Below are 21,874 nucleotides of genomic sequence, written 5' to 3'. Positions count from 1 at the left end.
GCTCGAAATCTTGTGATTAGTCAGCCTTTTACAAAACAGTATTACTGGTTTCCTGCCTTGTCCACCTTCCCTGCTGCTACACAGGGTTGGAAGTCTCATGGCAGGCAGTGTTCTTGGTTGTAAACACTAGAGGCCAGCTGCATTTAATGTACGCAGAAAAGATCATCATTAGAGGTTATGGACTCTTCACTGAAGGGGTTAGGTGTTTTGATAAAAGGCCTATTCTGGGATTGCTGGTGCCCCAACTCTTGCTTTTGGCTTCTTTCAGACAAAAAACACTTCTCCTTTGCCATGAACTACACTGTTTTTATTTGGGATGCTAAGGTTGCATCATCTCCGTTACCACAATCACCTTCATCACTCCAACCAATCCCTCATAATCCTCACTGGCATTATCTCTTCCACCAGCTTCACCCCCCTACACACACACTACAATGTCCTCTACCAAAAGTGTCCCTGTGCTGTCTGCTCCTCCCCAGCCTATGTCCTACCACTGTCCTCATCATCAGCATCTCTTTCCTCACTTCCAGTCCTACCACGATCTCCCGTGGTACCATCACCTCCACCACAAACAACCCAACACAATCCCACGGCTGTCTCCGCCATTGTCATCTCCCCATCACACCTCCTCTACCGCCATTGCTCCCCCAACCACCTCTTCTCCAACCATTTCTTCTGCCGACAGCAATCTACCACCATCTCTCTGACCACCCTGACTCCACCATTGTCTCTTCTACTACCATCATATCCACAGACACTTTTCTGTCGTCATCATCATCCTGCTACCATCAAGGCCCAGGAACAAGAATTCCCCTACAACGAGCGCCTCCCGCCACTGACAGCTCTGCTGCATCTCTATAGCTCACCCCCCACGAAACTCCAACAATCATAACGACAGTAAATTCCAAAGGACGCCATAGTCAAAATCTCATAGTCAGAAAAAAAGATCATAGTCAGAATCTAATAGTCCACACAGAAGCTGTAGAGGTTAGGGGTCAAGGAGAGCAGTCTGATAGGTGAGTGAATTTGGAGAGGATTGATACCCTATATTGTATATTAATGTAATACTGAGTACCCCTCCCTTTTGCCTATCCTAGATTCTCACCGTGGAGCACTTCATGTGCCCCAAATCCTCACTTTCACTGTGATTCTGTCAAATTCCAACAGATTTAAGAATCCCAATTCTAACATCATTTTTTTTTTAGAAAGTTTGCTCACAAGATGCCTGTGGTATCGACAGGTGGGTGATGGTCCTTTCCTATGTTCTTGACTTTCAATGCATCCCTCACATTTTAAAAGTGATATAGCATTTTCCCATTCATTCTAAAAGGATCTGTGAGTGACAGTATGAACTTCTCTCTAATCTTTGAGTCCTATGTGCTGACAGATTTCCCCAACGTCATCTTTTGGTTCATTTATTGATGATTATTTGGGACGGGGAGGGGTAGATAATATTCAAAATATCTCAAATATATTTCCCTCTCAGGATGTTTCTATGAAGCTGAGCCATGAGCACTTAGCTTCTCTCCCTTCCTGGTCTTCACTTGACACGTGCTCTCTGGTTCCATCTGTCTGGTGCACTGTGTTAGGTCCTCCACGCTGCTGCTGCAGTGCCTTTCAGTCCATGCTCCACTCGACAGGAAGCCTTTCCTCTGGCTGAGCAGGCTCTTCCGAAACTGGGCTGCTCAGTGCCTAGGTTGTCTGTCCATAGGCATTCTGCCCAGAGTCCTAGGGGAGGCTAGTCTTCAGGTAGAAGAGTGCAATCCGAAAGGGGAGCCCATGAATTTCTGTGGAAGGTTGATGTTGGAAAGTGGAGCTATGCGTTTGTGTTCATCTGCCTCTCCTCCAGCCACGTGACTGACCTGGGATGTGCCTGCTGCAGGAGAGACCCCTTGGCTTCTGCCAGTTTGTGGAGGGGAGCTGACAAACGGCTTCCTCTGTGTTTGTACTCTCTGCTGGTGAATTTCCATTCCTGTCTCTGGCCTGTGCCAGGAATAACACTTCACATTTGTCTGACACTTTTTCTTCTCTGAGCTCCAAGCGCTTTACAAGCAAACAGTTACTATTATTGCCCTCTAAACTCTTGTCTGACAAAAAGTTCGAGGGCTAGAGGATCAAAGCTGGCAGAGGGTGAAGATGGAGAACTCCAGACACCAGGTTAGCTGTGGCCCCTGCCAGAATCAGAGAGAAAACCCAGGTCCCTAAGGATGAATAGTCTAAGGGAGAGTTATCAGCACTGGGTCCTCAGAGGCCTCCCTGGAATCCTCCTATAACAGTATCAGGGCGATGCACTGGTCCTTGCCGGGGGTATCTGAAAAGAATGGAACCCTTGAGACTAGCTGCTAGTAAAGGTAGGTGGATAGTCCATAGTTCACCCGGAATGAGAAGATCCATGGACCCCCACAGCGTTATTGTTCTTCTTGAGGAACAAAAAGCTGGTGTGAGTTGTGGGCGCCTATGTACTGTAGCCGGCTCCCACTGCTACAGGCTTAGCACTGCATGGAGGTCTTGCTGGCCCTGAGAGTCCTCATCTCTGATGAATCCCTGAAGAAGATTTCTAGTTATTGTTGAGGTGCCCTTCACAGTGTGGAATGAGACAGAGAACTTGACAAATGTTACTGTGTGTGTGTATGTGTGTGTGTGTGTGTGTGTGTGTGTGTGTGTGTGTGTGTGTGTTTATTAAAGGCTGTTCACCCAGCCTGACCACTTTACAGTACAGGATCAGTATGTCAATGAGTGGCCCACTGTCTTGGTTCCACCCAGAAACAAGATTGGCGTTTATAACCAGTGCTTTGACTCAGATACACTTTCTCCTCTGAAGCATGGTCTGCCTTGAAGTTAAAGACCATAAACAAGGTTCCACAGACCTTGTTTGAATGGCCTGGAGTCTTTTCTGGCTGGGCAAGTCTTCTCAGGTCCTGAGTACTCTTTCCCAAGGGCTGTCTTTACCCTCCACTCCAGTGCCAAGAGGTTTCTCTGGGGTCTGGCCCCCTAGGACTTCACAGATACTTCAAAGAATTTTGGGTCTGGGCCCAGGCACAGCAGGGCAGCCCTTGTCCAGTCCTGTGGTTTGTGATCTGGCCATTCATAACTGGCTCTGAGCAGACACTTATCATTCTTCCCGACCACCCAGTCAGTGCACACAGCCTGGAAGGGCCGTCTGAGTCGCCCGAACCAAGGCCTGCTCAGTTCTTGAGGGCCCTGATGCTCAGCTCCCCTGCTGTCGGCCACCCTGCTGCAGACAGTGGGGCCTGCCCAGCCAAGTGGACACTGGAGCCCAGAAACAGCAGGAACTGTGCATCCCCCACAAGCCACAAAAGGGGATTCACAAATCAAAGGGTCCGAGAGAACAAAGCTGTCACACCCGTCCATCATGGAGCTGGATCTCAAAATAACGCAGGCCAGGCCGGAGTCCCTGAGCAGTGAGTCAATGCCCGCCAGAACAAGCACCGTGGGTCCCTGACTGCACGGAAAAACACCCTGGTAGCCAGCTGGCTGTTCTCACCCAGACCTGGGAGGTTTGGGTGTCTGTGGGCTGGTTTCGAGCTTCTTTGTCGTGGTGGGAGCCCATAGAAGTGGGAGAAGAGGAGGGAACAGCCACAGCTCTGGCCTTGTCTCCCAGGGGACACAGTCCCAGCTTCCTCCAGCCCTGCTTCAAGACCATGGATGATGAGCGTGAGGCCGACTCACGTGGTGGCTCAGCACCGCGTCTGAAATCTTTCTCCAATTGCCAACTCTGGCCCTGCCCTGTTATCGTCTTTCCCCCAGGAGCGTGGCGAGCCTCCGAGAGGAAAAGGAGGTAAAGCGTGAACTGTACGAGTCTAATGACCTGAGTGAGTTTGCATGCCCGGAACCTAGGTAAAAGTCACAATAACGCACATGTCTTTAATCCTAGTTTTCCTGTCGGGAGATGGGAAGCAGAGACAAGGAGCTGTTGAGGTAACAGTCAGCTAGCCAGGCATATGCTGTGGCAAATAGCTAAGAGACTCTGTCTCAGACAAGGTGGAAGGTGAGGACAAACAGCCAAGGTCCTCTGGCCACCAAATGTGCTCCATGGTGCATGCACACCATGGCATGCTGCATGGGTGCATGCGTCTGCATACGAGAGAGAGAAAGAGAGAGAGAGAGAGAGAGAGAGAGAGAGAGAGAGAGCGCCTGAATATAACTGCTACCAAGCCAATGGAAACATGCCAGTCAGCTTTCTGTTCTCAAACCCAGGACCCAGGACCCTTAGGGACACAGGGACACTTCCCCAGGCATAGCTGCCCGTTCCTCCAAGATAAACATTTCCTGGTGCTGATGCTGCTGTCTGCCATCACCCCATCCAGAGACTTTCTTCCTTCCGCTCAGCACCCTTGGGGTTTTGTGGCTCGGAAACCAGGGGAAGTGTGTCTGAAATGGCCTAAATGATAAAACACAGAGTTGTGATCTAACCTTGTTGATAAATCATTTCTTATCTCTAGGCCTCATTGTCAAGATGGAGACCCAAAAGAGACCCGGAGGAGAATTTCAGCTGGGAAATGTCAGCATCCTATATGATGAACCAACGGAGTGATGTATCTCTTCTGGGAAGCTGCAGCAAGGACTCCATGCAAGGGAGGGTAAGAAGCAGGAGTAAGCCCTGGTGCCGTCCCTCCTTGAGTTCTTTGCCGCCTCTTCTTTGATCACTTCCCTGTCTGTCCCAGGACTGCAGCAAAGTCAGAACGGGCTGGGACCACCTGAGTAGCAGACGGGCTGTACTAGGGCTCATTCACCACTGTGCTCTGTAGAAGGGACCTTCTCTCAAAGTCTGGAGTCTGCTCCCCGCAGCAAAGAACTGGTCAGATAGGGATGTGAGCAGTGACAGCCCTAAGGATGTTTCTGGAGCACCCATTCCGCTCCCAGCCCCTTTCTAAGTCCCACCAGCCTTGAGACCTACTTGGCTGCTCTCGGGCATTGCGTGCCTTATGCTTTTCCCCTGGAAGGTTCTCAGGCTGAAAGCCAGCGTGAGAGCTCACCATGTGCGATTTCTGCCCATCTGGGGATGGGACACTCTTCCAGGGTGAAGACAGAAGGCTCAGGCAGCTGGATGAAGGCTGCCAGATTGAGTTCTGCAGATGCCTCAGAAGGTGGAGGCTTCTGGCTCCATGTGCAGCATGGGGCGATGGGGATGCTTCTGCCTGCCTGGCTCCCTGGGCTGGGACCACAAACGCTTCGAGTCTCCCTTTGCCTAGCAGCAAGCACACTTCCAGCAGCCGCTTCTAGCAGCTCCGTGACCCGGTATTTTTATACCATGTTGTAAATGTGAACACGAACAGCAAGCAAAACAAAACAAAACAAAAAAAAAACAACCAAACAACAGCAAAAACCCCAAACCAACTCTCTTGTTGCTGGTGACACCCTGGAGGACAAAGAACTGGACTTCACTCCTAGACTGTGAGAAAAGGGAGGGGCGGAGTCCAGCCTCAGCTCTCACCCCACACCACTGAGCTCCCTGCAACAGTCGTAGCCATGGCTTCCCTGGATGGGAACATCCATGCCAGAGTCAAAATCCGTTTCTAAAACTTTCAGACGCAGGTCCATTCCGGACGCTCACAGACAGGGGCTTGGTTCTTTGTTCTTTGTCTCATGCATCCCCCCAGGGAGCCAGTGAATTTAAGGTGGAGGGAATTTGCCACTTCACCTAACGGAGCAATCGTGTCCTTGAACGACTCTTGCCATTTGGCTTGTGCAGACACACTGCCTTGTTTCTGATCACATCTCTGGGAACTTGGGTGCTGGAGATAACAGTGACTCCACAATGACTTTGAAAGTCCTTGAGACCGTTTAACATAGCTTGAAAATGTAATTTCTAAAACAGAGGTGAAGTGCACACAATGAACCACTTAAAAATACAAAACTGAGCAACATTTAACACACTCATGGTGTGCAGCCGGCAGCTCTGGAGCTGGTAAGCTTTCTATCTTCGCTTCCTGTCACTCACACTCCCTAAGCTACGCCTCCTTCGCCTCTTCTTTGTCATCCCCTGTGCTCTCAAATCTGTTTTCTATCTCTTCACTTTGGCTGTTCTGGACTGGTCATTGGGAAGGGAACAGGTTTGATTTGATCTGGGTCTGTTTGGCGGCTTTGACTTAGAGCGCAGTTGGCAAGTTAGCATTTAGCATGTACTTTAGGAAGCACATAGGTGTTTGAGCAAACATCAGCACTTCTATCTCAGCGCTGAGGACCACTCCACTGTGTGGATGAGCTAACACTTGTCTAGTCACACAGCGCTTCGTGGATATCTAGGTTGAAGCGACCTCTGTTTATCTGTTCTGAGTAACGCCGCTCCACACAGTCATCTACAAGATCTTACGTGGATGCGGTTCCTCTAAGTATCTTCCAAGGAGTGGAAATCATTGGGCATGTTTAATTGTTGAGGAACTCCCAAATTACTGTCTGCTTTACAGCCCCACCAGCAGTGAGCGAGGCTCCCGCCTAGCCCCTCAGCCTTGGGAGCCTTGCTACTGGGTGTTTCCATCCTACCCACCCTAGAGGACATCAAAGGGCACCTCCCTTTGTGGTTTTGGTTTGTATTTCCCAAATGATAAACCTGCCCTGCATCTTTTCATGTGCTTATTGGTCATTTGCATATCTTCATCACAGAAATATCTATTTAACTATTTTGCTCAATTTTAAATTGGGCTGTTTGGTGTTTATTGTTGAGTTGTAAGATTTTATTACACATTCTGAATAGCAGACCCTCATCTGCTGTCCGATTGGCTGTTGTTTTTCAGTGCTGTGGCTAGACCGTGGGGCCTTACACATGCTGGATGAGTGAGTGGTGTGTGTGCTGCTGAGTTACGTCCTTGCTCCCTTCACTTTCATAGCTTCCTGTCTCCTGCTGATCAAACCATCTCCTGCCGCCATCTCCTGAAGCCATCTTCTTAGCCATCTTTTGCTTTACCACCTCCCCACACAGCCCCCAGAATTTGATTCTCTTGGAAAGGCCCAGCAAACGACTGACCAGCCAATTTCCTTCTCCTTGTAGATGTGTGGGGTGTTTAGTGCTGCTGGAGAAAAACTAGACTACTGGTGTGTGCCCACCAACATCATCAGAATCCCAGACTTCTTATTTGTCCTTAGCTGGTCCCTCACCTCCCTTCTTGTAGTCATTCAGAGAGTCCCAGACCCTCTCCTCTGAATATATGGTCTTTCCTGTCCACACTCTTCCTGTGTGTCTTCTAGGCTTTGTTCTTGGCGATCCATTTTGCTCCTGTCACATGCTCTGTTTCCCTTTCCTTGTTGCTGAGGCCTAGCTTGCTCCTTTTACAGAGATTGCAAATTTGCCTTACATGTCGTAATGGCCTCCCTCATCTGCTCACCGTCTTCTGGTCCTCCGGCTTCTCCCTATTGCCCCAACATGGTTCTTCTATTCCTTGTGGTCTCCTTTCTTTCTTTGACTTAGATGTTGGGTCTCTATTGACTCTGCTCTTTGTCCATCCTCTCTATCTCTCTTTCCTCTCTTTCCTCCTCAGATCAGTTTCCTATAATCTGGAGAGACCTGAAGGCTGGCATCCCTTCCCATCGTGACCCTGTCCTGATGTATGGATTATGACCTGCCATGCTTTCTACAGACCCTCTGGATGGCAGAATTCTGGTAGGATCCCCTACTCTTGCAAATCTATGACTTTCAGGGCAGCAGTGTGAACATCACTTGTAAACTTGTTAGAGCTTCTGGATCTCATCTCTGTAAACAGAGATTGTTCTTTTATTTTTTCAGCTGCCCAGACCCCAGTAATCAAGCAAAAACTATATTAATTACAACACTGTTTGGCCGATGTCTCAGGCATATTTCTAGCTAGCTCTTACATCTTAAATTAACCCATTTCTATTAATCTATGTATCACCACAAGGCTGTGGTGTAACAAGGTTCTACCTGTAAGGTTCTGGCATCTTTCTTCTTTGGCAGCTACATTTCATCTGCCTGACTCTGCCTTCTCTCTCCCAGCATTCAGTTTAGTTTTCCTGCCTAGTTTTATACTGCCTTGTCAATGACCAAAGCAGCCTCTTTATTAACCAATTGTAATAAAACATATTCACAGCATATAGAGGGGAATTCCACATCACATCTTACTCCAGGCTTCTAAACCTAAGTTTAGACCTGCCTATTGGCAGGTCTAACCTGAGATTGGCCTGCACAGCAGGGAAGGTTACCAGGCCCCTTGCTTCTGATCAGTGAGAGGTAAAGAACATGGCTGTTTTCAGATGGTTTGTGTCAAAATATGAGCCAGCTTCAAAGGGAAAGGTTGATGGAAGGAGTCCTTTACTTGTATCTGCTAGGCTCAAAGCTTATGGTCATCAATGAAATAAATACTAACTTAAAACAAATTCTTGCCCTCTCTTGGTGAGCCCCTCCAGGGTCTGAATTAGAGGAAGCAAGCAGCAGCACAGACCTGGCTGAGTCAGGGGGGAACAGACCCCAAGGCTGACCTGCCCAAAGTCGCAGTTTGGAAGAGCTGAACAGTGTCCCAGGGGAAGATATGAGGAGGATCTGAGGACTTTGCTCCACTTGAGTTCCCCATTCCTAGAGCAGGCCAGGTTATTATCATTGAAGGTATTGCTAGGACATGGCTCAGTCCAACCTCTGCTCCTCAGGCCAATGTTCTGTCTCCTTTGTCTGTGAACTGGACCCACAGAAGTCGAGCACATGGGCTTCTGATGGGTTGTATGAACAAAACCAGCCCATGCTTTGGGGCAGTGCTTGAAGTTTAAAAATGAAAGCAAAATAAAAATCTCAAACAATAGCTCTTCCTTCCTGCTTTGTCTGAAGAGCAGTTTTGGTTGGCTGGTAACCCACCCACCACCAGCTCTGCTGGCCTCACTAGCACCCTCTGGCTCCTGGCTGGGCAGACAAGGCTGTTTACAAGAAATAAGAGCTCCACTGTGGGGCCAGCACATCCTTGTCCCAGGCTCCAGCTGATGATAGGGATGGGGAAGAGGTGAAACTGGTACCACTTCAGGATTCTCTGGTTTCAGAAACAATAAGGCCTGATGGGGAAAGCTCCTGCCTGACTCTTAGAAGGGACTAGGGTCCCAGTTCCCAATGTCTCTGGAGTTGCATCTCTAAGACCATGCTGTGATAGTCATCTTCTGACACACATGTATGGAGTTTTGCCCCGGAGCTCCCACTTGCCCTCCTAGGTGCTTCCCACTCATTATGTAGCCTCTAGCTCTGTCCCTCTACCACGGGGGTCCCCATCTCTGTCCCAGCCACATCATCAGCAAGATCCACATGCTGGCACTGAAGATACTACCCTTACTCTGCCGCACAGCTGTCAGAGGTGTAGTCAATTACTAGCTGATTGAAGGTTGACTCTAGCCAATCACATTCTGCGACAGCCCTGGTCAATGACTGAGAAAGGCAGTGGTCAGACATAGTTGCTGCTACCCAGTTCAAATCGCCTCAGCGGTTAATTCCAGCTCCTAGGAACTCTGTACCTGGCAGAGACACTTCCCTGACTGGGTACCACCCTCATCTTTTCAGGTGGCACAGCAGGAGAGATTTATACTCCCAACTCTGCCTTTGTACTCATTCCTCAGAGAACCCAATTGGGCTAGGACTAATGCATTCTTAGAGCATGGCCCCTTGGGGCTCCCTGAAGGATCTCAGAGAATACTGGGGAAATCAGAACTGAATGGAGAAATGGCTGTATGGGTAGGTAGATGGATGAGTTGACGTTTGGGTGCTGAGTCCACACCAGTGTTCCACTGGCACACTGGATGTCCTGCTCCACAGTCTGGTCTTGGAGAAGATCTGACTGCCTGGAAATACCCATGGACCTCTTCCTTTTAAAGCATATAGTTGCTGAGCCCTGCTAAGGACATACGAAAAGGATATGAGGAGACAGGTGGTGGAGATGCCATGGAAGAGGTAGGCCAAGGCAGGTGGCCATCATTGCAGCCAATGACCAAAGCAGGCAGGTGATGACAAGGCCCAAACAGAGCTGTCATCACATTGTAAAGCACAGTCCCACCCGTCGGAGAGGAAGGAAGGAGGCCAGAGGGATGTTTTCCATCTGGGATGCCAGAGGCCTATGCTCACCACTGGTATATGACTCTTATGGAAACAAACTTAGCACTTCAGAAGTATGTATTAGGGAGACATGTGTGTGTGTGTGTGTGTGTGTGTGTGTGTGTGCACGTGTGCACTGTATATGTGTAGTACTTGAGTATATGCATGTGCCTGTCTGTACCCGAGCATGTGTCAGTTATACACATTCTAGGGTGGGTACCACAATGCTTATGAAGATCCTGGACATGCTACCATAGGCCCCCAAGGCTGGGAAGTGGACTTAGGGAGAGAGCAGGGTAGAGACTCCCCTCCCCTTGCATTTTCTTTGGCATGGGACAGATATGAGAGTGTTGCAGAAAGCTGGAAGGCTTCGATTGTATTGTCATAGGCATCTCCATGGACTCAGTCCCTGGTGGGGATGGTTTGGGCAGTCCAGAAGAAGGCCTTGACTTTGGGCCCTCTCCTTGACTGTCTTTCAAGGCCAAAGAGTCCACCATGGAGAGATCTGCCTTTGAGATTGCAGGACTTCACTTTTGAGGAGAAAATCCCCGAGAGTGTGGTAAGATTCAAGACATTGATTCAGCCATGCAAGGGGACTTTTTTCATGCCCAGATGATAAGGCGATGACTCTGACTGTTAAGCGCACTCTGGGATCTTTGACAGTGTCAGTATTTACAGTGAGTCTTCTCCCAGCAGTACTGGTCATATTCATCAGGGTTTCCTGAGTCTTGGCCTAGCCTTCTCCTTGCCTCCTGGCCTTAGCTTTCTCTAAGCATAAGATCAATGAACTGAGATGGGAGGTGGTAAGGAAAGACAATGACCATTGACCATGACCAAAGTTAGTCTGTTAACGATAGAAGGTTGTACACTGAACAGTATTTTTACCGTCTTCTCATCTTAGACCTTATGAAGTCGGCAATATTATTTTGTTCATTTTATGAGGGACACCATGTAGTGCAGGAACTGGTTCTGATGGTGGGAAAGAGCCCCATGCTCCAGGATCAGAACAAACAAGGGGTGAACTCCCTAGTACCGAGGCCAGAAGTCCACACAGCTTCTAACCACACCACGAAGAGATCTTTGTGCCCCTTGCCCCATCTGGCCTGCATTGCTCTGGGGGACTCTCACAAAGGAAGGCCTGGGAGCCTGGTGAGGACAGGAAAGGACACTCTGGTCTTGGGCATCTGTTTTCAATGAAGTATCCACATTGTCTAGACTGTAGCCTGCCTCCTTCCTGCCAAAGAACCAGCTTCAAAGGGCTGCTCAGATTGCCGGGGCAACCACCCTCTGCGGTGCCGAACTGGCCGTGTGCTCCAGCTGCTGAAGCCCATCCTGCAGGCCCTGGGCACCAGCACTGACATGGCAAACAGGGCACTCTAACAAGAGAGTTACACTGCTGTCCCACTGAATCATATGGCACTGCCATCATCACCACTATAAAGGTGAGAACATAGCTCAGATATCGCGTGGCTGGCAATGATTTTTATTGGGTGGAAATATTTGCTTGTAGCCTCATGCTGACAACCAAATAAAAAGCAGCGTGGGACAGGGAGTGGGACTTCGACTCATTACACACAAAACCGTTCCTGTCCTGTGCCAGAGTTGCAGCTGTGCGTCACTAGGATCAGCCGTCACTCATCAGTGGATGCTCTGGGTAAGAAGAGAGACTTGAGCTTCAAACACAGCCCAATTCTATACGGGTTCGTCGGCTCCTGCAGGTCATTTATTTGCTCCGGACCTTTTCCCCAGGCTGGTCCTCATTCAGGCACGGCTGAGGATCCAGGGGGAGGTCAATCCTTAAGCTAGAAAGTTTTTAGAGAGCCCACATGCTGGTCCCGAGTCATCCTTGTCCTCAAGTGCAGAACTGCCGGAGTCTGCTGACCTGACGGTCACATGACCACACACTCCTCTGCTAATTAGGAAGCATTTTAGAGACTCAAAGAGTTGCAGACCAATGGACCGTGCCATGCTGGGTACCCCTTATCCAAAATCCTTGAGTAAAGAGTGCTTGGGATTTTAGAATATTTGCACATACATAATGAGCCATCTTGAAGGCAGGAACCAAATTGAAACATGAAAATCATCCGTGTTTCATTCCATCTTCTCCAAAGAATCTGTAAGATTTTTTTTATAATAATCTCAGTTATTTTAAGGACAAACCAATATTTCATTTTGTGAAAATGTCTGCTTGTGGCATCATGCTAGTGATCAAATAATTTCACACTTCACAGCATTTCTTAGATTTCGAAGATTCAGATTAGAGATTCAGTGCAGCTTTCCTGTGCATGCGTAAGAACTGAAACAACAAGCCAGGACCAACACTCGCTGGTGGAAAGGCCTTATTTGTATGGTCATCCCTATGTTTACACATCTTAGACAGCCAGCCCACTTAGACAGGGCTGAGAGCGCCTCTCTGTCTTCCTTGCTCTGTGCTGAGTCCAGCATCAGGACAAAGGCCTGAGTGGGATGTCCTCCTGTTAGCATCCCAGTCAGATGCCGTCTGGGTTTTCATGGAGCTCCATCAGGAGCAATAAGCTAGCCAGGAAGTGGACACTGGACCTTGTGGGCTGTGCCTGATCAAAGCTCTGCCTAGAGAACTGAGGCTCGGTGGACTGAGGCCAGAGGCTCCCCTGGAGTAATCCATTAGAGGAGGCCAGCTGGACTGGAAAGAGAGGCCATTTGGTTATCTTGCTTCACTTCAAGTGGTTACAGAGTGTGACTAGTTCTGCATAAAATGCTTCAGCTCTGTCCCTGGGGACCTGTAAGTCCGCAGAGGACCGAGTATCTGAGCATCTCACTTGCCTCAGCTGTGGCTTTCCCGGAGGAACATGCTGTCTTTGTTATCCCAAGAAGCCCTACAAGACTTTATGATCTCTCGGAGGGGTCTAGTCTAGCCTCATAGCTCTGCTCTTCAGAGTCCAGCTTCTTGAACTGCGGGTTGTGACCCCCATATGAGGGTGCATAATTAAGTAACTAGCAAAGAATGCTGAACATTTAATGATAAAATTAATTCTAAATGGAAAATCTAGATGAATCTGAGGAGCTGACTATACTTTCTTCCTGCCCTCTAAGAGCCTGCTTAGCCTTGAGTCTAGTTATAGGTCTAGACACAACTGGTGGACCCCAAGGGATACCACTATTATCTTGCCTGGGGTCTCCTTCAGAAAAAGTCACTACTGATTTAGCATACAATGAAGGATTAATTTCCCCAGCCAAAGGCAGAAAGACAGGCTTGGGGGTGGGAATACATCTGAGGGTGGAGAAACCACTTCCTCCCGTGACATAAACCGTTGAGAATCTGAGGATTCAAAGTTCTCAGTAGGGTCCTCTGACACATCCCCATCCCAAATCAGAGAAGCCATTCTTTGCTAGTTACTACTTACCTTATTTCAACTGAGGCTGAGATCTGAATTTTCCTTGTAATTCATCTGGTGTTATCACTGAGGGCGTCTGTTTGGTTTTCTGCAGCTTGAACTCCATGGTTGCTGGAGAGAAGATTCTCTACCAGTAGAAACTTTTGGACTGTGTGTATGGAGCAGGTCAGTTTTATCCCTTAGTTCACTGTTGTCCTTCATTGTGTTCTGAGATGCTAAAAGCTGGTTAATTTTTATAACAGAGCTCATTCCTTTCCTTGGCTGTTAATCTAGAGATGCTAGGAGTAACAACCAGCATCAGCTTTTCCCTTATTTTTTTCACAAATTTTCAAAAGTTTTATATACAGAGTCACCAAATCTGTTGCCTCTCCATTGATGAATCTGAATAATCAAATGCATTTGTCTCCTTAAGTTTGTAAGGGAGTTCACACCATGGGATTAGTACTCTCTGAGCTTCCATGACAGACTTAAGTAACTAGATAGGCTTCAGTAACTATAGGTTGTTAGCAAATTAGAAAACCTATTCCAGATACTTAATATGTATAATAATATATAATGTAAATATATATTACATATTGTCAGATCTGAAATAGTATTCAGTAGACTCCATAAAGTCTGCTTGTTTCCTTTCCCTCAGTGTTGTAAGTTCCTTTGAGGAAGGACTAGAGAAAGGCCATGTGTGTGTGTTATACTTATATTATATACTAATATACATATTAAGTATTTGAATAGGTTTTACAGTCATACATAATATGGGATTTATTAGAGCGGCTTTCATGCTGTGGTCCAACAGGTCCAACAATGGCTGTCTACCAACAGAATGTCCAAGAATCCAGTAGTCATTCAGTACATGAGGCTGAATGTTTCAACTTGTCTTCAGTACATTCTAGAATCTTGAAGAAATAGGCTCTAAGTAAAGGAATGGACTTGCCAGTGGGAGTAAGGGCAAGCAGGCAAAGAAAGCAAGCTTCCGTCTTCCTCGTCCTTTATATAAACAATAATCAAAGAGTATAGCCCAGATTAAAGGTGGGTCTTCCCACTTCAAAGAATTTGGATTAAAGCATGTTTTATCACCTCAAAAGATCAGGATTAAAATTGTGTCTTCCCATTTCACATGACTTAATTAAGAAAAAAATCCCTCACAAGTGTACCCAGCTACTTGGGTTTTGGTTAATTTAAGATATAGCTAAGCTGACAACCAACAATAGCCATCACAGATACCTATGAACTATAACATAACCAGTATGACTCAATAATTCTTAGTGTGAAATGGTGGCATTCATGTCTTGGCAGTAATCAATAGCTCTCAAGTGGGATCTAAGACTTACTCAACTAGATGAAAATCATACCTGTATTGACAACCTAGCCAACTACTTGGGCCTAGTGAAGTTGCAGACTTCAGAGGTAAACTATAACTGCCACTCTACTAAACCAGTGTAATTCCTAACTACACTTCTAAATATTTGTCCTTATATCCACAGGTAAGTGTAGCTCTCATCCTTTATCAAAGAAAATTCTCTTTGTAATGGATGGAGACCAGTACAGAAACCACAACCAATTAAAATGCAGAGAATAAGAGATTAGTGTAGTACCAAGACCCAACTAACATATTTACAAGGCAATTTCTGCACCTGAGACTCAGGGATTACTGCAGAAGAGGGGATAAAAGATTGTTAGAGCCAGAGAAATGACAAGCTTCCTGTGAGATTGTCTCTCCTAGAAGACAGAGACTACACCCATAAAATCTTATCAACGTGGTTGCTAAAAAATTACCTGCAGAAGAAGGACATTGACGGACATGTGTATCACAAATAATAAAAACCCAGAGTCAGATTTTGGAGTTCAACCTGAAAGTCAGAAAAGCAAAACAGCCAGCCTGTGACTTTTACCTCTATCTCAGTCTGAAATGGTGATTTTGCCTCCAGGAATCTCAGAATGAGATTGTGTCTGTGAGCTGTCTCCTCCCGTTTTATACTCCTCTCAAGGGCTGTGATTAAAGGCATGCACCACTACTGCCTGATTTCTATGGCAAACTAGTGTGGCTACTGGAATTAAAGGTGTGTGTTATCACTGCCTGGTCTGAAAGGCTGACCAGTGGGCTGTTTTACTCTCTGATCTTCAGGAAAGCTTTATTTATTAAAATACAACTGAAATATCACTGCAGACATGCTAACATGGAAGCAGGGAAGCCTGTGAAGACTCATCCCTCTAGGAGATACAGAGAGTGAGAGAAAACCAAGGGAGAGCCCCTTTCCCCAGTTGGTTAGCCAATACCAAGTGGTCAGTCCTGAGATTATCTATATATACAGGTAACATTATATATGCTAAAAAGGTGGTAATTATGTATTTAGGAAGACACACACAATTAACAACAACAACAAAGACCAAGAATTTAAGAGAAAATAAGAGGAATCATGGACAAGATTGGAAAGAGAAAAGGAAGGGGGAAATGATGGCCTATTACAATTTCCAAAAAATAATATAATTTCCAAAAAGATTATCATAAGAAATGAAGCAGCAGAGATAACAATTACATTGGCACTCAGGCTGGAGAATGATGTAGAGTACAAGGAAGATTTTGTACGATGCCACAGAGATGGATGTAGGGTTCCCACCTGCTCTGCTCAAAGTTGCCAGAGTAGGGATATGGTGGTGAAGGGAAGGGCTCAGAATTTTAGCTTCAGATCTGAGAGATGCTCTTGAAATCAACTACAGAGGAAGCCATCACATCAGAGTGACCGGTGGAACCTGATGTCACTGCCCTGCACGCACTTATTAATTATTATCGTTGTACTTGCATGGGACCATGGGAAGAGCCTCTTAGGTGACACTGAATTTACCTAGAATATAGTTGTACTTACTCCTTGAAACTGTCAGCCTGCCAATAGTGACATGAAAACTTATTATCAATTATGAAAGCTTTGGCTTATGCTTGTTTCCAACTAGATTATATTTTTAATCTATGTTCTGCCACATGGCTCATTACCTCATCTTTGTACTGCACATTCTGCTTCTCCTGCCTCTTGCTGGCAAATTCACCTGAATTCTTCCCAGAGTTCTCTCTCTGCCCAGAAGTCTTACCTATTCTCTTCTGCCTAGCTACTGACTGTCTAGCCTTAATTATACTAATCACAGCAATACATCACATGGTGTACAAACATCCTACAACATTTCCCCATTTTTGTCTAAATAAAAAGGGAAAGTGCTTAACTCTAATACAGTAGAACTACACAATAAGAACAATTAATAAGTAGAATTTCATTTACAATGTGCAGTCCATTTATATTTGGCAAATTTGAATAAATTATTATATATTCTATCTTGATGAGTTCAAAGTTTTATACCTAAACCACTTTCTATCATAATTTTTATTATCATCCTAAAATATCCTTTTAGACCTCAAAACATTTTCTTAAAAATTTAAGTTTTTATGTTTTTCAACCATTATAAACTTTACATCTCTTTTGTATGTTTCTATTTTGAATTTGGCAACAAAAAAACCTCTAAAACTATAACTATCTAGTTTTCAAACCCATCAGAGACTTAGAAGTATATAATATTACTTGAGTAAACAGAAAGAGCAGATAAAGCAACTCCTAAAACTATAGAAATTACAGAAACAGTTGGCTATCTACAGAGTCACCCGAGGTTCCTCTACAATGCTGGGGCATCCATCTTTGGCCTACAGGCCTAGACTCTCTGGTATACTTTTCTGTGAAGCAGAAAGTTTGAAGAACTGTCTTATCTTGTCTTGACAATGTTTAGTAGTCACCATCTTTTGTGTTCTATTTGTCCAATTTGGACAAGATACTGATGAACCAAGGTTGGGTTAATTTAGCAGTTTTTTCTTCAATCCATTGTACTCTCAGAAGTGTTTGCCTTTCACTTATCAGCACTCAAAAAAAGTTAAAGCTAACAAAAGCAACGTATAGGATTCAAATACCCTTGAATTTTTCATCCTTATATAAGTTATTTTTTATTTCTTTATTCTTTCTTTAAAAACTTTATTATTCTTAAACTATTAATTTATTCATTTACTTTTTTATGACTGTCTGTATTCATTTTTTTCTTTCAGTCCCTAAATACATTTTCAAGTATACTGTACCTGTTTAGAGATTTTTCAGTCTAGATCTGATTTTTTGCATGCCTGCAGCTGCTACTTGCAGCATTCTCTCACCAATGAGAGATAAATCTTAAACTGGTAGACTGCTTTACCACTGTGGAGTGGCCCTGGCAGCTGGCTCCACCCCCTAGATCCATGAAAGTCTAGTCTCATGCCAGCAGGTACCAGCCCAGAGCCACACTTACCCTCCCCAGCTGGGGAGCTGCTGATCCCACTTTTCAGAGTCCCCGTGGGTGTCAGTCAGCTGCTGTGAGCGCTCACGGACAGTCAGTCCCAGGCAGCATCCGAGGCAGCACTGGCTGATGTTGAGTTCTCTGTCTGTGTGGTTGTGCCATGTCTTGGAGCACCAAATGTGATCGTACATTTTCACCAGGACTGCCAACCTGCAAGTAATGACATGAAGACTTACTATTAATTACGGAAGCTTGGCCGTTAGCTTAAGCTTGTTTCCAGCTAGTTCTTATAATTTCAATTAATCCATTTTTTTTAATCTGTGTTCTGCCATGTGGCTCATTGCCTCATCTCATACTGCGCATTCTGCTTCTCCTGACTCCCACATCTTCCTAGAGTCCTCTTTCTGCCGGGAAGCCCTGCCTGTTCTCTTCTACCGAGCTATTGACTTGTTTATTATTACACCAATCACAGTAATACATCTTCACATAGTGTATAAATATCCCACAACACTGGGACAGCATAGAAAGTTGAGGGAATGAAATTGAGAGACAAAATGAGAGGAAGCCACAGTTGAAAAGTGTGTGAACTCGGGTCACGGTCAGGAGGACCAAAGGCACAACTTTCTGAAGGTCTATGAAATGCCTCTGTTTAACATCATACCAAATTTAGCACATGAAGGAACACTTTAAGATTTCTATCCCTTCAGTTCTGGTTGGCTCTGCTAGCGGGTCTTGTTTGGGCTGCCATGAAGCGACAGCCAAAGGCCACCCTGAAAATAGGCAGGAGTGCATGAGAACTCGGCCAGGCTGGCTCTGGCCAGTTGGTGCTGCTGGTCCTCAGAAGGGTACACAGCTGGAGCTGTCAGCACCCACCTGTGACCTTTCCATGTGGTTGGGCAGATCGATGGGGGAGTAGCCCCTGGGCAAGTCATCAGTGAGGTCCAGGTAGGAGATGTAAGGCTTCTTTCAACCCAGCATTAGAAGTCTTAGGCTGTTGCATCTACCATAATTTGCCATCCAAAAAAATGTCGCTATTATGGCCCATTCTCGAGAAGGACCACCCAGGACTCTGGACTATGTCCAGGTCTGAGAACTTTTCTTTTCCCAATCCTCTAAGGCCACAGGATATTAGAATCCTCACCATAATTTAGCGTGGCAATATCTCATTTGTACACTAACACATAAAACTTGCCTGAAGATCAGAGAGCAGAGCTAGCCACTAGTTAACCATCAAGTCCTGGAGGTCTGTACAGACAGACAGGAGTGATATGACAGGGTGGGGAGAGGACCATAAGGTGGGAGGAGACAGGAGCTCGGCCTCTTTTGGGTCTGAGGATTTTGTAGACATAAGAACTCTAGTGGCTGGCTGTTCTGCTTCTCTGATTTTTCATCTTTCACCCCCTAATATCTGACTCCAAGTTTTTGTTATTAAGACCAATTAGAACTTGTGCTCCATCTGGTCCTCTTGGAGGATGACTTATTCTTTTAAACTTCTTCTTCTACACCAGGCCAGGCCATACTTTATTGAAATTTCATTTTGAGCATCTCCATGTTTCTGATTACTACAGCAAAATACCTGAGGCAATAATCTTATTAAAAGATAGTATTTGTTTTGTTTAATGGCTCTGGAAGATCCAGCAATGCTCTAGTGATTGCACTGTTGCTTGGAGTGAAGGCCAGGAAGGTCTCTAAGATAGATAGGCCAGACAGGGACCTCTAGCCAGTGTTCCCAAATCCTTGTACTGTCAGAGAAAGAATTCAGTGACTAGACAAAGTCTGGAGTCAGGAATGAAAGCTCACACTCGAGGAGTGCAAACTTCTGAGTGAGTTTTATATTGATCCTGGGAGCTGTGGTACAAGGCTACACAGCTTGTTTGTTTTGTTTCCGTTTTTATTTTTGCTTTTTTAAAATCAGGACTATTTGAAAAGGAACACTTCGGTTGTTTGTCACACTGGGGTATGCGTTAGAAGGTGGGACGTGATGTTTACAGCTGGGGTTGTTTTTCTTTAAACACAAACCCCAGTTTGACTGCTGTTGATCCCACCCAGATACTATGTGATTTACAGGTTACAGGTTTCTGTTCTTATCCATGTTATTTTATACACGTCATTCTTGTTTTTCTTTCAGTTCTTTCCATTTGAATCCTCCCTGTGTGCCAGTAGCTCCCGTTTCACAATGCTTTGGGCCTCCAGCAACAGTAACATTATCATCGGAGTGTGTGGTAGAAAAAAATGACCTATACATATGATCCAGGAAATAGGGGTAGAGTGGGTGGCTTAGGGCCCCAAGGTCCCATAATCTCTTTCATGTGCATGCACCAGTGAGCCTCCTGAAGATCAGGTCACCTTTCCAGGGTACCACTCTTCCACCACAGCCCCAGAACCAGAAGTGTGTCTTTGACATTCATACTCTCCCAAACGCAGAAGGGACTACCACATCAGGAACTGAGAACCCACAGGGAGAAGTCATGCAGGGAGCCTGGGCTAACCTGTTAGCTGAACTCAGAAACCTGTTGAGCTCTTGCAAGGGGCTATTTGCAGATGTAAATCTTGCTTAGCACTCTTAGCTCCTTTGAACCCTCTACAGCAAGAAAAAGCTCATGAAGGATTCACTGAGGTTGGCAACCCCAGCTATATAATCTTAGCGAGTCCCAGATCAATTTAGGTAGGATCAGATGCTGACGGGTTATATAATCTTTCCAGGACATTCTAGTATTCAAGTAGTTGTGGGAACAACTGTACAGTCCTGTTCAAGTGACAACATTTGCTGGATCAGCAGGAGCAGAGTCTTGGGTCTCAGTTTTGGTGTTATACCATTATTTCCTGGGCTGGGAGCATCACAAAACAGCTATCTGGCCGCTCCCAGGTGTTTGCCTGATAGACGGGGTTCGAGCGTGAGGAGAGCTTTGGAATCCTTGTGTTTTCCTGGGTGACTTCTGTGTGAAGCCTGGCTTGGAGAATCTGTGACAGAAGAAACAGGGGCAGCAGACTGTAGAGTGCAGATGCTCGTCCAAAGTGAACCGCTAGATCCAAAAGGGGCACGTCTAAGCCATAAGACTGCCTGTTCCAGAAGGTCAGGGAAGTTGTCTCTTTGGAAATCTGAGCCAGTTTTTAGCACTCAGGATTTGTTGGGATGGTATGTCTTCTCAAGAACTTTTCAAAATGTCATATAACTCCTCGCATTTGTAAAAAATTGACAGCAAAACTTGCCTTTCATAGATCCTTCACCATTTAGATGAGGGACATAAAAAGAATGAAAATAACCCCATAGTTTCAGGATTGTGGAAAATGTCATTACTGGCAATGAAATTTACAGGAAGCCTTGCCGACGCCTGCACTCTCCCCAAGACTAACACGAGAGCGTGTTTTTACTTCTGACACAATAATTAATTTTGCCCGAGAAAGCGTGTCTCTGTGCACACCTTCAGGCAGGGACTAAATGAAGCTTTTGATTCACTGATAAACGTGATCGTCTCTGTTCACAGGACGCCGCTGAGGCAGACAAGGTTCCCAGTGCTTCTCTCAGCGTAGCAGGGTTCCCCAGCGGGTTCACTCCGAGAAGCGATGTGCTAGGAAGCTCTGGAGACTGGATTAGAGACTCCTCTGTCTATGTCCAGAAAAAATGACTTTGTCAGGATGTGAAAGATTTGAGACAACTTCCAGAGTTGTGGGCGTCGTAGAATCAGTCTCAAAGTCAAGGAGCCAGAATGGAAACAAAGTTCAAAGTCAGCCTTGTCAGAGTACTGAGGCTGAAACCTAGATTGGCTCAACACAGTGATGAATAAATGTCTGAGCTGTGCAGGCCTGGTACATCCCCCCGGGGATCAATGCCCAGCTCTTCCCACCTCCAGGGAAGGTCATTAAGTAAAGTATAAATAGACCTTATTGTAGGAGTCGCTCTGTTTCGACAGCATGCTTAGAAAACTGGCCAGGACTACAGATTGAAACTAAACTTGGGTGGAGATGGAGGCAACAGATACATATAAACCTCTGTAGGAATCAGTCCTTTTCTTAGTTACAAAACATGTTAAGGGACCAGGTAGTGGAGGTGTGTGCCTCTTCCCAGCACTTGGTAGGCAGAGACAGATGAATCTGTGAGTTCGAGGCTAGCCTAATCTACAAAGCAAGTTCAGGACAGTTAGTACTGTTAGACAGAGAAACCCTGTCTCGA

The 21,874-nt window shown here is 45.9% G+C and overlaps 1 long non-coding RNA gene across 1 annotated transcript; it reads left to right on the top strand.

The window, feature by feature from the left end:
• The first annotated feature begins 3,432 nt into the window (after positions 1–3,432).
• On the top strand, positions 3,433–8,349 carry LOC148122061 (uncharacterized). Its single transcript, XR_015001298.2, has 2 exons — positions 3,433–3,799; positions 4,464–8,349. It is a non-coding gene; the product is annotated as an uncharacterized LOC148122061 (long non-coding RNA).
• The last annotated feature ends 13,525 nt before the right edge of the window (positions 8,350–21,874 follow it).

Source organism: Myodes glareolus, chromosome 5 (genome assembly GCF_982192425.1).
Source record: "Myodes glareolus chromosome 5, mMyoGla1.1, whole genome shotgun sequence".
NCBI classification, from domain to species: domain Eukaryota; kingdom Metazoa; phylum Chordata; class Mammalia; order Rodentia; family Cricetidae; genus Myodes; species Myodes glareolus.
This window is presented reverse-complemented; position numbering and strand designations above follow the sequence as displayed.